Source organism: Notamacropus eugenii, chromosome 4 (genome assembly GCF_028372415.1).
Source record: "Notamacropus eugenii isolate mMacEug1 chromosome 4, mMacEug1.pri_v2, whole genome shotgun sequence".
Classification (NCBI taxonomy): Eukaryota; Metazoa; Chordata; class Mammalia; order Diprotodontia; family Macropodidae; genus Notamacropus; species Notamacropus eugenii.
This window is the reverse complement of record NC_092875.1, coordinates 383,303,691-383,321,036: the sequence shown is the minus strand read 5'-3', so window position 1 is coordinate 383,321,036 and position 17,346 is coordinate 383,303,691. Positions and strand designations below refer to the sequence as shown.

General features: G+C 34.3%; 1 non-coding gene across 1 annotated transcript; it reads right to left on the bottom strand.

Annotated features, from left to right (window-relative positions):
- Positions 1-3,687: 3,687 nt before the first annotated feature.
- LOC140502948 (U6 spliceosomal RNA) lies at positions 3,688-3,795 on the bottom strand. The gene has a single exon (XR_011966665.1). It is a non-coding gene; the product is annotated as a U6 spliceosomal RNA (small nuclear RNA).
- Between the last annotated feature and the right edge of the window lie 13,551 nt (positions 3,796-17,346).

Sequence of the window (17,346 nt, the reverse complement as noted above, 5' to 3'; positions counted from 1 at the left end):
TTTGCTTATTAACTTAATTAATCCAAAATTCTGAGCAGTTTCATGGTTCATACATTTCCTTCATTTTTCCCCAGTTGCCAGAAATGTTCTTCTATAATAACTACCAGCAGCTCCCTCTAGCATTGAACATCCCATCAATGTAGAAGTCAATTCTCAAATTTGGCTAAAGTTCTCTGATTCTAACATTGCCCTTATTCTAAAAATCCGTATGATTTCTCCTCTAGTATACACGGTAGAAGTTGAGTAGTTAGATATTGGTAGGAATTGTTTTAGGCACAATTGTGAACAATAAGTAGAGCTCATAACTGCACAACTGTTCAAGACTTTTTCTCCTAATAACTTTTAAGTTATAGAGTGTGAGTATCATTATAGACATTTAACTACTGAATAATCTGAGACGTTGGTAAGTTAAATAACTTAACAAAGTTCACACAATTGTTGCGCTTAAGGTAGAAGTTAAACCTGAATACAACCTCGTTTTTTCCCCCTTAACTAAATTGTGCTGCCGCTCTGAAGCAAGCTGTTTATTTTTGGCCATTCTACATTTTTCGTCTTTCTTGTTAAAGCACCATTGGAAAGGTAAAGATCACGCATAATATGATTTGTTGTTTTATTCAATCATGACAATATGTTGCACGCATAATTTGCTATCAGATCACTGCATGAAAAACAAAAATGGACACTATTATTAGGAGATTAACTGATAAACAAGAAAACCCATCACAGTGCCCATAGGAATCACAAGTTCCTTAAGATCAGGAATCATTGCTTGCTGTAGCTTTTCTTGCATGTATCACAGTGCCTATAATTAAGTGCTTCACTTTGGTAAATATTTGATATTAATTATTTCGGAAAATGTCTGACTTCAAAAATACTGAAAATTATTATGAAACTAACACTAAACATTTCAAGAAACTTCTATTTGTCTATGCACAGCAATAAATCCTAATCTTTACCGAAATAGTGGGTGTTGCTGTTTTTAATTAAAACATTTAAAACTCGAAAGGATTTTATCCTTTCTTTTTGAGCGATTGCCAAATCATAAATATTCTCTGAACATATGTGGAGGTTCATATATGTATATACATACATGCATATATACACACATGCATATATATACATATATAAGTTTGTACATATGTGTATGTACATATGTTCATGTGTATTAATATACATATATAAACATGCATTGTATACATCTGTGCATCATATATGTATGCATGTGTATGTGTGAGAGAGAGATAATCTGTTTCCACACAGACGTTCTAATACATGCAGAAAATTCTCACTAATTGGAAAAGTTGCACTTTTTACACACATGTACATCTATGCCTATATGTCAACGTTTTGAGTGGAAGAAGGGTCCTCTTTCATATTGACATCCGTGGGAAAGGAAATACACAAATGTCTGTAGCCTGGAACAAAGTCTAGTTGACCTATGCTGATAATGATTCTACTGCCAAGAACCTATTGAATACGTGAAATATTTATAAAAATTTTCAAAAGTAGAATCCATCCATTCATCCATCCACCGATTTATCCATCCATCGATCCATTCATCTGTCTGTCTGTCTCTCTATCTATCTCTCTATCTGTCTATCTATCTAACTCTCATTTAAATAGAATAGGCTGTAACCATCGTTTTAGTGAAAAGAAAGTAGAACTTAAGACATCCATGAAAATGAATGTAGTCTAATATCAATTATATCTTTATCAACCAAAATAAATGTTCGATTAAAATATTCTTAAGGAGACATGTCAAATATCTGAATATATTATCAATTATTTTAACCAGAACTGATACATTTTTAGAGTTTGCTAATATCTGATTTTGTGTATGTGTTTAAAATTGATTGCTAAATGCCCACTTATAATGAAAGAAATAGTAATAGGTAGCATGATTTAACGTAAAAGATTATTATTAAAAAGCAGAAAAAGGACATGCCCAGGCTCAAATCCTGCTATAAATGGTTATGTGAGTTTGGACAAATCACTTATGCTATGTGAAAATCAATTTCTTGGTCAGTAAAGCTAATTATATTAATCTATATAGTTCGTAATACAAGTGCCTGTTGTGTATCTCATAATGACTTTGAAAATGTTAAAGTAATATATAAATTCTAAATAGTATAATTAATATTGAAAATCTGATTTTGACAAATATAAAAGTGAACAAAATACAAAATAACCTATTACTTCTATAAAGTACAGGTTTTGATAAACTGTACATGGCCAAGAGAATAAAGTGTTCACATGATGAGTATTAAAGCTGATTGGAAGGTAATGGTCCATAGTAAAGATATAATTGCTTAACAAAACAATCATTTAAAATAGCTATAGTACTAAAACTACAATAATAAGGATAGTTCGCTTTTGCCACGACCTTATGTTTTTGAAGCCGCATCAGCAAAAGTCAGACTATTACGTTTTGTATTTGTCTAGAAATGTTAATAGTCAAATGGTGCTTCAAAAGTTTTGAAGAATGAGTGTTTAACCAGTCCTACACTAAGAATTTATCAACTTTATTTTACGAATAAGCAGTGATTATGATGAAGTCTTGGGAAAATGCTAGTGTTAAAATTATTACCATGAATATACAATGAAAGCCAGTGGTGAGTGTTAAAAAAGAATCATTTTCAGCATTGGCACATTTGAAGAGTAGATATTTGTAGCCAGACACTCATTACACTGGGGACAACCAAAATTTCTCCATGGGGCTTGATGGGCTTGGTATGCAGACTGCAATATTGATTCTGTGTTCTCTAAACTCTATGTGGAAGAGACTCCATTGGTAGGAAACAAAGAAGTAGACCTTTCACTGAACAGCTCAAGGATTTGAGCAGCAGCAGCAGCAACAGCTACACATAAGCCTGAATACACCAGAGGATGTAGAAAAGCTATAGAGGAGGGTTTTTTTTGTTTTGTTTGTTTTATCACCTACACCCCTGAGAAAGAAACTTGGCTGAAGAAATTATTCTGTTAGTCATATATGGGAAGACCAGACCGTGTTTACTCAAATAATTTCTGTATTTGTGGTTTTCTTCAACAGGAACAAAAACAAATCTGACAAAATGCTGACCATTTCTACCATAAGTAGTCGTCTTATTTTTCCAGCATAGAAGTTGTGATAGGAACAGAATAGAACTTTACTGTAATTGTTATCATTTTTGTTGTTTTATATTCCTTTGAAACGGTCTGTAAAACATTAATGATAAAATAATAATTTCAGAATAGTGACTTGCCCGAGCAATTTTTATTTGAACCCCATTTTTAGGGGTAAAAGTTATATTTATTATTATTTAAGCAATTGTGGAATAAATTGAAAAGAATATTATAAGAAGTGTGTTAAATTACCCTGGTGTTTTCATAACACATTTGATTTTGTTATTGAAAAGAGTTCATGGAACAAATATCACTGACACTAAGTCATGCTTCCTCTGTCATTATGCATATAATATTTATATATTCTAATATCAATTGATTTTTCACTGAATAAATACATTTTGCTTCCTCCTCCATAAAAGGAAAAGCTTCCATTTTTGTATTGTTTTTCAGAATAATTAATTTTCTTTGCTTTATAAATTGAGCTGCTCAACAAGATTGTTCTCTATGGATAGAAGAGTTTCCATTTATTCTTATGAGTAGTCCTATATATTTTTTTAGCAAAACCAAAAAGCCATTATTTCTGAAAATAGAGAACACTACATGAATTTTTTGAGTCATCCTTGTACAGGGGCTATGCTAATCTTCTCTGTATTGTTCCAATTTTAATATATGTGCTGCCAAAATGAGCACTATTTGAACATCATTGAAAAATATCTTAAGCATTTCATTGTAATAATAACATTGTTCATAGTGATCTACAAATAAAGCAATATTTTTTCCTACATTTTTAGTATTCTACAAAATTTTGAAGTCAGAAATCTGTCGTCAAAATCCTATCTTTCATCATATGAGTTCATCTCTTACTCCACTAAAGACATGACTTATAAACTTCAGTCTGTCTTCTTCTTTATCCCCAAATTCAACTGTATCTTCATCTAGCCTCTCATTTCTTTTAGTCTCAGAGAATGAGGTGTCTTTTCTCCTGGCTTAGGCTAAGATTTCCAATTTTCCTATAAATTCAATCCATTACTGTTATTTCTTGAAGCTGTCATCTATTGATTACCACATATTTTTCTCCTAACTTTTCTACATATCTGCAAGAATTCTTACTTTCATTAAAAATAAAAAACTTTTTGAAAACAAGGACTCACTAAAGATCTCCCCACTAATCAAGCCAATACCAGTATAAATGACTCTAAACAAATTCTGGAGCTGCAGAACCCACAGAATTACAGATTGAAGCATATCACCAGTCCAAGTCAGCCTGGAATGTCAAAAGGAAGCTTCTGTCCTTCTGGGCTGGAAGCAGAGCATAGATCAGCATGTGTCACACAGGTACAGACAGGGAAAAGCCCTCGGGGTGGGGGAACCGAGTCACTGGCATCTATGACAGTTTCCAGACTTCATGACCTCAAAACACTGAGAACAAATTAGAAGGTTAGTGAAGGAAAGAAAAAAACCTATAGGACCTGTGTAAGAGAGTAGAGTAGTGCAGACATAGCCCCAGGGTGGTCAAGGGGGCAGAGGAGCCCACAACAACCACATAAGTAAGACTGGCAGCTGCAGTGGCTCTTTCTGGAGCTCTAGGGCCACACGTTGAGGAGGGATCAAGCAGGTGACAGTATTGTACCCATCTCCATTGGAAGCAGAGAACTACATGGCAAAAGAGCTCAAAAGTCTACTAATTGACTAGGGAAATGAGCAAAAACAGAAAAAAATATCAGAATATAAAATTTTACTTTGGTGACAAGGAAGATCAAAACACACAAGCAGAAAGACACAACAAAGTCAAAACACCTACATCCAAAACCTCCAAGAAAAATATAAATTGTTCTCAGGCCATGGAACAACTCATATAGTATTTTGTAAATCAGGTACGAAAACTGGAGGGAAAATTGGGAAGAGAAACGAGACTGACACAAAGAAAATCATGAAAAATTGGTATACTGCTTGCTGAAGGCGACCCAAAAATTCTGAGTAAAATTACACTTTACAAAATAGACTAATTCAAATGGCAAAAGAGTTCCGAAAATAAATGAGGAGAAGAATCCCTTAAAAAGCAGAATCGGCCAAATGGAAAAGGAGATCCAATCTCACTGAAGAAAATGATTTCTTAAAAATTAGAATATAGTAGATAGAAGGTAATGACTTTATGAAAAATCAAGAAACTATAAAACAAAACCAAAGAAAGGGGAAAAAGTAGCAAACATTATGAAGTATCTCACTGGGGAAAAAAAAACTGACTTGGAAAATAGATCCAGTATACACAATTTAAATATTATTGAACTACGTGAAATCCAAGATCCAAAACAAAAGCCTATACATCATCTTTCAAGAAATTATGAAAGGAAACTGCCCTGATCTTCTAGAACCAGAGGGTAAAATAGATATTGAAAGAATCCACTGATTGCCTCTGGGAAAAGATTCCAAAAGGAAAATTCCTAGGAATATTATAGCTAAATTCAAGAGCTCCCAGTTCAAGGAGATAATATTGCAAATAGCCAGAAACAATTCAAGATCTGTGGAAACACAATCAGGATAATACAAGATCTATCAACTTCTACATTAAGATACTGGGATACTTGGAAAATTATATTCCAGAGGTCAAAGGAGGTAGGATTAAAACGAAGAATGACCTATCTAGCAAAATACTGAGAATATTATTTCAGGAGACAAAAATGGCCATTCAGTGAAATAGAGGACATTCAAGCATTCTTGATTAAAAGACTACAGTTAAATAGAAAATTTGCCTTTCAAATACAAGAATCAAGAGAAGTATGAAAAGGTACATAGTAAAAATAAAAAGTAAGGAACTTTCTAAATTTGAATTTTTTACATTATTCCTACATAGAAAGATGTAACTCCTGAGACTTTCCTCAGTATTAGGGTAATTGGAGGGATTATACATATATGGACAGAGGGTAATGAGTGAGTTGAATATGAGGAGGTAATATTTGAAAATAAAATTAAGGAGTGAAAGAGGAATATATTGAGAGGAGAAGGGGGTAAATAGAATGGGGAAAACTATCTCTCATATAAGAGGTAAGAAAAAGGTTTATCAATGGAAGGGAAGAGGGAGATAGGTGACAGGGCAAAGAGTGAACCTTGTTCTCATCATATGTGGCTTAAGGAGGGAATAAAATCCACAGTGTATTTGGCGTGAAAATCTATCTTACAGTACAGGAATGTAGGGATTGAGGGGGAGGAAGCATAATAGAAATGAGAGCAAATGGGAGGAGAGGGTAGTTAGAAGTCAACATTTTTGAGGAGGAGCAGGGATAAAGACAAAAGAGAAAGCATAAGTGGGGAACAGGATAGGATGGAGGGAAAATATAGTTAGTCTTTCACAACATCACTATTATGCAACGTTTTGCGTGAGTACCAATCTATGACCTGTATCAAATTGCTTGCCTTCTGAATAGGCATGGATGGGAAGGGAGAAAAGGGAGGGAAGTTGGAACTCAGAGTTAAAAATTGTTTTTGCATGAAATTGGGAAATAAGATAGGTAATGAGGTATAGAAATATATCTTGCCTTACAAGAAAATAGAGGGGCAGGGGATTAAAGAAGGGAGAGCAGATTCTGGGGAAGGGGTAATCTGAATGCATGCTGTCTTGGGGTGGGGGCAGGAGAGATATGGTTAGAACATTCCAAACTCAAAATTTTGGGGAAGTGTATGTTGAAAACTAAAAATAGATAAATTTTAAAAATAATAAACTTTATTTCATGTCTACATAAGCTTATATTACCACCCATATCTCTCGTTTTGTTGTTGCTTAGTTGTTTCAATCATATCTAACTCTTCCTGCCTCCATCTGGGGTTTACTTGACAAAGATACTATAGTATTTGTCACTAACTTCCCAAACTTATTTTACAAATGAAGAAACTGAGGAAATCAGGATTAAGTGACTTGCTCAGCGTCACACAGCTGTTATGAGTCTGAGGCCAGGTTTCAACTGAGAGTGATGAGTCTCTCTAACTCCAGGCCCAGCATTCTGCCTACTACACTACCTAACTGCCACCCCCATGTCCTTTTTATTGTTAAAAATAGAGTAGTCTACATCAATTACTGATACTTTTCCACCTTCCATTCAGTTCTCTAGCTTTCATCTCAATCACCACTCTTTTGATTCCACTATTCTACTGATATTTTTGGAAACATAACCAATGTTCTCCTACTTAGAAATTTGATATGGTATTCGCAGTACTCATTTGATTTGGATATTCTTTGACTTTTTATATTCTTTGAGCTCATTTTCCTTTTTGAATTTATTCCCATGGATTCTTTGAAATTACTTCCATACACTTTGAGAACCTCAACATACTATACAAGGTATATAACTATATGTTAGTTCTTATTTATATTAATTTCCATCGTCATTACTCATCTCATTCTTCTAATTTATATCAGTGGATTTCAGTGAAAGAACATATGCTATTTAAAAAAATATATTTGTATATATTAACTAATGTGTACGTGCATATTGCACAAGGTGAAAAATGCTTCTGTCATTACATAAAGATATTAGGATGTAATCACATATTTTGTATACTCCCTGAACGCATCATCAATAACTCTATTTTCCTGAAGGGCAATGGAGACAAGATGCACCTCATGTCATCCTTTTGATACATGGTTTATTGCCCTACATGCATATTTTCGTAGATATTTTTATTTTTTAGCCCTTCATTCAGAATATCTTGCCAATTTGGATCATTCAACATACAAATATCAATTAAAATGACATTTTAAAATGGGAGAAGGAAGTTTCAGGACGCCTGGGATTTTTTTCTGCTATGTCAATGCTTTATTGGTTGCAGTATTTATTTCTTGAATCTTCAAAGATATTTTGAGGTTTGTATTTGTAGTACATGAACTTTTCATCTTATAGTTTATGAGCGAACTTGCTAAGTATTCAGTAAGTGGTAAATGTATGTAATGTGTAGCAATGTATTGCAAATGTTTATAGTTCTCTGCAATATCTACCTTAACCACTAAATCCAGTATCCTTCAATATGTCACTTGTAGTTTCTGAGGAGATGGCCTAGTTTCAACATCTATCTACAAATGTATAGATATATGAGTATGTATACTTGCATATTGCATAATGATTAATATAACTAAAAACAACTGTATCTTATATAATCATTATATATGATGCATATATGCACATATTGGTGATACTTTCAATGAGTCTTCAAACTGTAGCATTAAACCCTAATATCTTTATTCAGTGGTTAAAAGTGGTTGCTTATCACTCAGTAAAATACCTATGTTTATACACAAGTACATATATGTGCAACATTTTTGTTTCTATAAACATGTCTCCATGACTCAGATATTTATTCCATGTTTCTTTGGCTATATACTGTTCCTTTCTTTCTTTTTCTTTTGGCACTTTTAATTATATTTGACCAATATAAAATATTTTAGCTAAATTTGATAATACAGTTTTGTTAACCTACAGGGAGCTTTCATTATGATATGAAATGAGTCCTCTTTTATCCCATTATTCATTTGAAAAGTTTTAACCATTTCGTATATAATTTGGATCTGAAAATATTGATGATAAAACACCATAATTATTCTTTATTAACATATACAAGTTATGAATTTACAGAAGATAGAGTCAAAATTGTAGGGGGAAGGTCATAAATATCAAATATTCCCCAAAACCTATCCTACAAAATGACCACAGAAAATGACAAACAGAATTCTGAAAGTAAAGTCAAGAAAAAAGACAAAAATTCAGAAAAAGATAATAACTTGAAAACATATACAAGAAAGCCTCAAAGCAAGTACTGCTTGGACAATAGCCAAGAAGAATTACTAGAAAAGCTAAAAAAATGAAAAAAACAAAGTCAAAAATATCAAAATACTAGAGCAAATACTGTTAACACACATGAGACTTATATATAAAAAATATCAAAAGAGTATTAGCATAATGATAAAAGAACCATAAAAATACTGATAAAAGTTACTCCTTAAAATTCATTTGTCATATGATAAAAGAGATACCACTGTAGAAGAAAAATATCTTTTAAAATTAAAATTGTTCAAGTAGAGAAAAATTGCTTTATAAGACATCAATGAACACAAATAAAAAATCAAGGAGTAGAAAAAACAATTAGAAATAATATGAAATGTTTCATAGGAAAAAATATACTGACATTGAAAATGAATGGAGGAGAGGGCAGAGTCAAGTTGTTAGACTTGGACCAAGCTCAAATCTCCCACAGTTTCTTTTCAAACCACATCTCAAATCAGGTTTTGGAGCAGCAGGACCTACTAAAGGTCAGATGAAAGTATTTATCCAGCCTAATACAATTTAAGATATCTATAAAAACGTTCTGTAACACCAAGGTAAGTGCAGGTTCTGAGTTTAGTAGTAGCACCAAGATTGTGTACTGGAGTCAGCAGCAATTGAAACATCAGCAGTAGCAGCAGCTTTAGGACTTCTCAGCCCAGACATGATGAGTGCATTGAACATTGCACCAGAATAAGATTGCAGGGAATCTTTTGCTGCCACTGAGTGCATCTGGTACTGATTTACAACTTTATTACACATAAGTAGTTTTGGGTTGAAGTTTCAACATGGAGAAGATAACTTGTGATAAGTCACAAGGAAGCAGGTACCCTGGTAATACTTTCAAAACCAAGATGAGCAAAAGTTCTGGCATCTGTAGAAGAGCAGGGGACCTAGTCATAGTTCCATGGTCAAAAGGATAACTAATAAATGTAGGTGTGAGGGAGTAGTGACCGTGCTTAGGTAAATATCAGAGTACAGACTAGGATAACAGTCACCATACATCATCCTGATGAATATTTGACTACTAGACCCAGATGGCTCTGGAGGAGAAAGTGAGATCAGAGACCTTGCACAGCCCTCCTTCACTTAAATAAAAGCCAATTGCAAGTCATGTCATCATCTCCCTCATGTCATGGACCCCTTGAGAATGGAGGACAAACACTCAACAACCCAGGATAATAACAACATAATATCAAAAGCATGTAGACGCCATAAGTACCTCTGAAAAGAATGGAAGGAAATAATCCTGAAGCTTGACACCTTGACTCACCACTCAGGTGAGCAGAGCCCAATTTTAACATAAAGTTCAAAGTCAAGAAATAAATTTGATAAATGGGAAAACAACAACAAAATAGAACTTGGTCATAAAGGTCTGATGTGGTGACAGGGAAGACCAAGACACAAACGTGGTGGTCGGGGCGATTTTAAAAATGACTACAAGAAAAGCTTTAGAGAAAAAAAAAAAAAACCTAACATCCAAACCCAACAAGGATACTTGGAAGAGTAAAAGAAAGAGAAAATAGATGAAGGGGAAACTTGGGAAAGAGTTGAGAATATTACAAGAAAATTAGGAAACTAGAATAAACAATTTGATAAAATAGGCACAAAAATACAAAATAAAATTATACCTTAAAAACGAGAGTTGACTTCATGGGAAAAGAGCCATAAAAATCTACCGAAGAAAAGAACTTAAGAAAGCATAATTGGAAAAATGGAACAAAATTAGAATTGAGTAAGTGGAGGCTAGTGACTATACAAGATATCAAGAAACATGAAAAATGTCAAAATAATTTTAAAAATAGAAGAAAATATGCAATATCTCATCAAAACAAAAATGCTACCTGAAAAGTAGATTGAGGAGAGATAATTTGATAATAATTGTTCTACCTGAAAGTTATGAATAATAAGTCTAAATATCATGTCAATAAATCATTAAGGAAAATTGCTCCAATATATTACATCCTCAGTATAAATTAGAAAATTAAATAATTTAATTATTCACTCCTAAAACAGATTCCATAATGAAACCTCTAGGAATATTATTACCAAATTCCAACGGTCCCTTATCAAGGAAAAAATATTGCAAACAGTCAGAAAGAAACAATCACAGAGTCACAGTCAGGATAGTCCAAGGCTTAGCAGCCTTCATATTAAAGGAGCAGTGGATTTGGAACATGACATTTTTTAAGATAGTGGGGCAAAGATAATAACCAAGAATAATCAGTAAAACTTAGTATAAACCTTCGAAGGAAAAAATCGATTTAGGGAAATAGAGGACATCCAAATATTCCTGATGAAAATTTCAGAACTGAGTGGAAAATTTCACATTCAAACAGAAGATTCCTGAGGAGCATAAAAAGGTAAACATGAATGAGAAATCATGAGAAACTTGGTAAAACTAAAAGGTTAAAGTCCTACATGTGAAGATTATGCATGGAACCCCTAAGAACATAGAGGGAAAGGGATGGATCAATTATTTTGAGATTATTTCCATGTATCTATATCTATCTGTCTATCTATATGGAAATTGAAGGAGGAGGGGCTAAGGATATTAATAGAAACTGATAAAAAGAACCACAGATTAAGGGAGACAGAAATCAGAAATAAAAGATTTTTGAGGAGGGGCAGGGCATAAAGAAAGTGAAAAGGATAAATAGAAGAAAATGCGATTTTTTAAATATACAAAATTGGCAATCATAATAATAAATATGAATGTGATTAGCTAAGCAAAAAAATGGATACAGATAGCAAAATGATTTAGAAGTTGTTATCCAGTAATATGTCATTTATAAGAGACACAATTGAAAAAGAAAGACATACTCAGAGGAAAAGTTAGGATCTGGAACAAAATTTATTATGCTTACCTGAAGTAAGAAATAGAGAAGTAGGAATCATATTCTCAAACAAGGAAAAAACAAAATTGGTCTTATTAAAAGAAATAAGGTAACTGCATTTTGACTAGTAGTACCCGATACAAGGGCTTCTTAATTATTTTTTCCACTCATGAACCCCTTCTGTTTCATTTTGGCAGTCTTTCTTGATGCTGCATGGTTTAGGGTACGTGCAGTGCAAAGTGTGCATGTTTAATGGTCAGAACCAAGGTCACAATGAAGTTGTGTGATGGAAGATGGGCAAGCATTACCAGAAACACTTCAGATTAATTATGCAATTGACTTTTAATTAATTTTTGGTAGTTGTGCATTCAGAAACATTTTACTGTTGCCAAATTTTCTATGGCTCACAGTTTGAGAACCAGCCCCCTAGACAATGAAGTAATGTCAATATTTTTTACAACAGTTTTCTCTGGTAAAGACATTATTTCTCAAGCTATAGGAAATTGTTTTTGTCCAGTCATTTAAGTCTATCTGACTCTTAATGAACTCGTTTTGATATTTTCTTGGGAAAGATAATGGAGTGATTTGACATTTCTATCTGCAGCTCATTTTTTAGATGGAGAACAGAGGTGAACAGGATTATGCGCATTCTCCAGTATTACACATCTAGTATGTATCTGTGACCAGATTTTAACTTGGAAAGGTCTTCCTTACTTCAGGTCTGACATTCTATCAACTTTACCACCTAGATGCCCATCGGAAAACGAGTGAAATTTATAAAAATAAGAGCAATTTCCTGGTTGACAAATCATTAAAGTATATAAATAGACTATTTTCAATAGAAGAAAAAAAATGAAAGCTTTTGTAGTCATTTGAAAAAATTCTCTAAATCACTATTGAATATAAAAAGGCAAATTTAAACAACTCTAGGGAATCATGCCACACATATATGAAATTATAAATGCTCAAAAAGATGAAGGCAAATGTGTATATTGATGGACTATTGCTGGAGTAGTGAACAGGTCTAATTATTCTGGGGAAGAAACTGGAACGCTTCAGAAAAGGTTACAAATCTATGCATACCTTTGGATCTAGCACTACAACTATATCTGTACCCCAAAGCTAGCAAAGAAAAAGGAAAATGTAATATATGTACACAAATATCTATAACAGAAATTTTCATTGTGATAGCTATGAACTGGAAATCAAAAGAATGCTCATGAACTAGTGAATGCGTGAACTAGTCGTTGCATGTGATTGTGATGGGGTACTATTGTGGTGTAAGAAATTCTGAAAGGGAATTGTTTCTCTATGAACTGTTATAAGTGAAGTGAGAACTGAAGGAACATAATGCATAGTAACAGTTGTTTTAATGATGATCAACTGTGAAAGATATGGCATCTCTGTTCAATACAGTGATCTAACGTAATTCAAAAGGATTCACAATGAAAAAAATACTATCCACTTCCAGAAGAAGAATTTAAGAATTCTGAGTGAAAATTAAAGTACTATTTCCTGTTTCCTATTTTGCTATATGGCATAGTTGTAAATATACAATATTATTAAGTTACTTTCTTAGTGAGTGAGATAGTGGTAGGACACACAGAGAGAGAATCTGGAAATAAGAACTTAAAAAGGAAAGAATGTTTTGAAGTAAATAATACATACATTTTTTTTTAAAAAAGACCAAATAAACAGGAGAGATTTAAGAATTCTTCATTTACCTGAAAAACATCATCATGATAAAACTCTAGACATCATATTTTAAGAAATAAAAAGTGAATACTGACAAAAATACATTAGAAACAGAAGGCAAAGTAGAAATTAAAATTATTTGTGTCACATCCTAAAAGAAATTTTCAAATACAAAATCCCTGGAATATTATAGCCAAAAGCCAGAGTTCCCCAGTCAAGGAGAAAATAGTCAAAAATTTGAAAACAATTTACTGTGTTAGGGACATAGTCAGGATACCACCAGATTTGATATTCACTTTTATAATGGAACATAGATTTTGGAATATGATTTTCCAGAAGGCAAAAGAGCAGGAATCATAATCAAGAATAATCAATCCAGAAAAATAGCAGTAACAACAACTGAGAATAAGTTTTATATTCAAGCTCAAGATTCAAGTGAAGAATAAACAAGTAAACATGAGAAATCAGAAGCAATTTAAAAATGTTAAACAATGTACATTGCCCTATGGGAAGATGTCATACATAACCCATATGAATTTTGTCAGTATTAAGGTAAATTACAAGAAGTATACTTAGAAAGATTGCATGAGTGTAAGTTCGATACATTTGAATGATCTCAAAAGAATAGATGTGTGAGATAAAAGGGAATATTCATAAATTGCAGAAGAACTGAATAATTTAAGATATGTGGCTATGATACAATATTATTATGCTGCAAGAAATGATGCAGGGAGGGGAAGTGTAGAGCCAAGACGGCCATGTAGAAGGATGCACTTCTCTCTCAGGAGCTCTCTGCCCACAACTCATAAAATATCTGTGAAAATGACTCTAAACACATTCTAGAGCAGCAGAAGCCAAAAAACAACAGAGTGAAAGAGGTTTGCAGCCCAAGGCAGTCTGGATGGCCAACATGAACGGTTTATCACAGAGCACAGCTTGGCCTTGTTTGCATGACAAGCACAGGACTGGAGCAGGCTTCAAGGCTCCACCAGCAGCAGCTGTGAGTTCCAGATTCCTCAACTCACAAACACTAATGACAGCTTCAAAGGTCAGTGAGCAAATTCTTCCACCTGAATGAGAAAGGAATGCAGTCGTCTAGCCCCCAAACCAGGCGGCAGCAGGTTCTATTGTTGGAACACTGGCCTAAAGACCCTGGGACAATTGAGAGACTGATCTGGGTATCAGTCCTGAGTGTCAGTCCTGGGGTGAGGAGGAGCACTGGCGTGGTGGAGCTGGAGGCTGGTGTGGAGAGAAAATTCTGCTCTCAGAAAAGAGTGCTTGTAGTTGCTCCTAGAGCAGGCAACAGCCTAGGAAAGAAGGAAACTCCTCTCCCTTGACTGGGCCGCCTTTGAGGAACTGAGACCTTACAAGTCCCAAATAACTGGCTGGAAAAATTCTCTAAAAAGTGAAAAAGAACTAAGACAAGAGAAGGTTACTTCCCAGTGAGCAGACATTTTCATCCATCCCTTCAATGAGGAAGAACAATGCATACCATCAGAGGAAGACATATCAAGGCATCTGCATTCAAAATCTCCGAAACAAATATGCCATGGTCTCAAACCATGGAAGAGCTCAAAAAGGATTTTGAAAACCAAGTAAGAGATGTGGAGGAACTATTAGGAATGGAAAAGAGAGCTAAGCAAGAAAATCATGAAGCTGTTTCCGGAAGCCAAGATGGCAGAGGAATCAGTAATTTTTCTCTCCCTCCCCTTGTTGTCCCAGGGAAAACTCATGGACCAGAGGGAGCATCAGAAGGGATAAACAGACTCTCAGCACTAGAAACTGGAAAGATTGTTAAGGGGGGTTCCTCTTGCTGTGGCAGAAGACGATCAGCGCAGGATTGGAGATGCCCCAGACACTCCCACCTCAACAGTCTGGGAGAAGATCCTGAACCCCAGGGGATTGAAGCCAGACTGTCAACACCAGGACCCCAGGCGTTCCTCAGCACATCAGCGGAATCGGGAAGAGACTCACGCAGACAGTTGAGCTTCTTATGATCTAGCTCAGCAGAGGAGTCCAGACCAACACTCTCCCACACTTAACGAGTTAGCTCCAGGGAAACTGTGGAGAAAACTAAAAAAGACCTCACCAGGCATTTGATTTCAAACATAAGCCAGCTCAGCACAAAGTAAGCTGTTGCATTTTAGATACTAGCTGAAAGAACCAGAGGACAAAACACATAAAATCTCAAGTTTTACATGCAAGAATTGTGGGACAGAGCACCCTGTGAGACAGACAGAGAGATCCACTTTAAAAGTCAGGGCAAAGTTGTTATAATGAGTAAGAAGGGAAGCAGGAAAAAAAATACTATAGAATCTTTAATTTTTTATTAATTTTATTTATTTTCAGTGTTCTACAGTCATTACCATATAACTTAGATTTTTTTTTTTCCACTTCCCTCCCATCTACCTTCCTGAGATAGTGTACAATTTTATACAGGCTCTACACATATATTCCTATTAAATATATTTTCAGTATAGTCATGCTATGTAGAAGGAGTAAAATGAATGGCAGAAATCATATAACAAACCAAAATGTAATGAAAAAGAAAACGATTTTCTATATTCTGCAATTGAATTCCATAGTTTTTTCTTTGCATGTGGAAGACATTTTGCCTTAAAATAACATTGTTAATTTTTTTAAGTCCTTGCATTACAATGAAGTCCCAAGTCTACCAGAAAAATTCTCACACATTGTGGTCGTTGCTGTGCAAAAAGTTCTCCTGTTCTGCTCCTTTTGCTCAGCATCAGATCATATGAGTTTTTCAAGGCTTCAATGAAGTTTTCCTATTCATCCTTTCTTATAGTGCAATAGTATTCCATTACATACATATAGTATCATAATTTATTCATCCATTCCCCAATTGATGGGCATCTTCTGGATTTCCAGTTTTTGGCCACCACAAGGAGTGCTGTTATAAATATTTTGGTACACGTGGAACCCTTTCTTATTTTTATGATCTCTTGGGGATAAAGTTCTAGAAGCGATATTACTGCTTCAAATTGTATACATATTTTTTCTAGCCCTTTGGCCATAGTTCCTAATTGCTCTCCAGAATGGTTGGATCAGCTCACAGCTCCATCAACAATCCATTGGTGCTCCAACTCTCCCATATCCTCTCCAACATTCATCATCTTCCTGTTCTGCCATGTTTGCAGCCTGATAGATGTGATGTGGTACCTCAGAGTTGTTTTGATTTGCACCTCTCTAATCAATAGTGATACGAAAATAGATACCTTTATTTATTTTCTTCCTCTGAAAACTGCCTGTTCATATAATTTGACCATTTATCAATTGGGAAATGACTTATGTTTTTGTACATTTGACTCAGTTCTCTATATATTTTAGAAATGAGACTTTTATCACACACTAGATGCAAAAAATCTTTCCCAGTTTTCAGCATCCCTCCAAATCTTAGTTGCATTGGGTTTAACTGTGCAAAAACTTTTTAGTTTTATGTAATCAAAATTTTCAGTCTAGCACTTCATAATGCTTTCTATCTCTTCAATAAAAAATTCTTCCCTTATCCATAAATCTGATAAATACACTATTCCTTGGTGCACCAATTTTTCCATCGTATCAATCTTTTATCTAGATTGTGAACCCATTTGGACTTCATTCTTGTGTTCTGTGTCAGGCATTGGTTGATGCCTACTTTCCGCCACACTCTGATCCAGTTTTCCCAGGAATTTTTGTCAAACAGTGTGTGCTTACACCAGAAGTTCGAGTCTTTGGGCTTATCAGCAGTAGATTGCTGTATTCCTTGCCTACTGTGTCTTGAGTACCTAGTATATTCCACTTATCTACCCTTCTGTTTCTTAGCCAGTACCAAGTGGTTTTGATAATTGCTGCTTTATAATATAATCTGAGATCTGGTAGCGTTAAGCCACCTTCTCCACCAT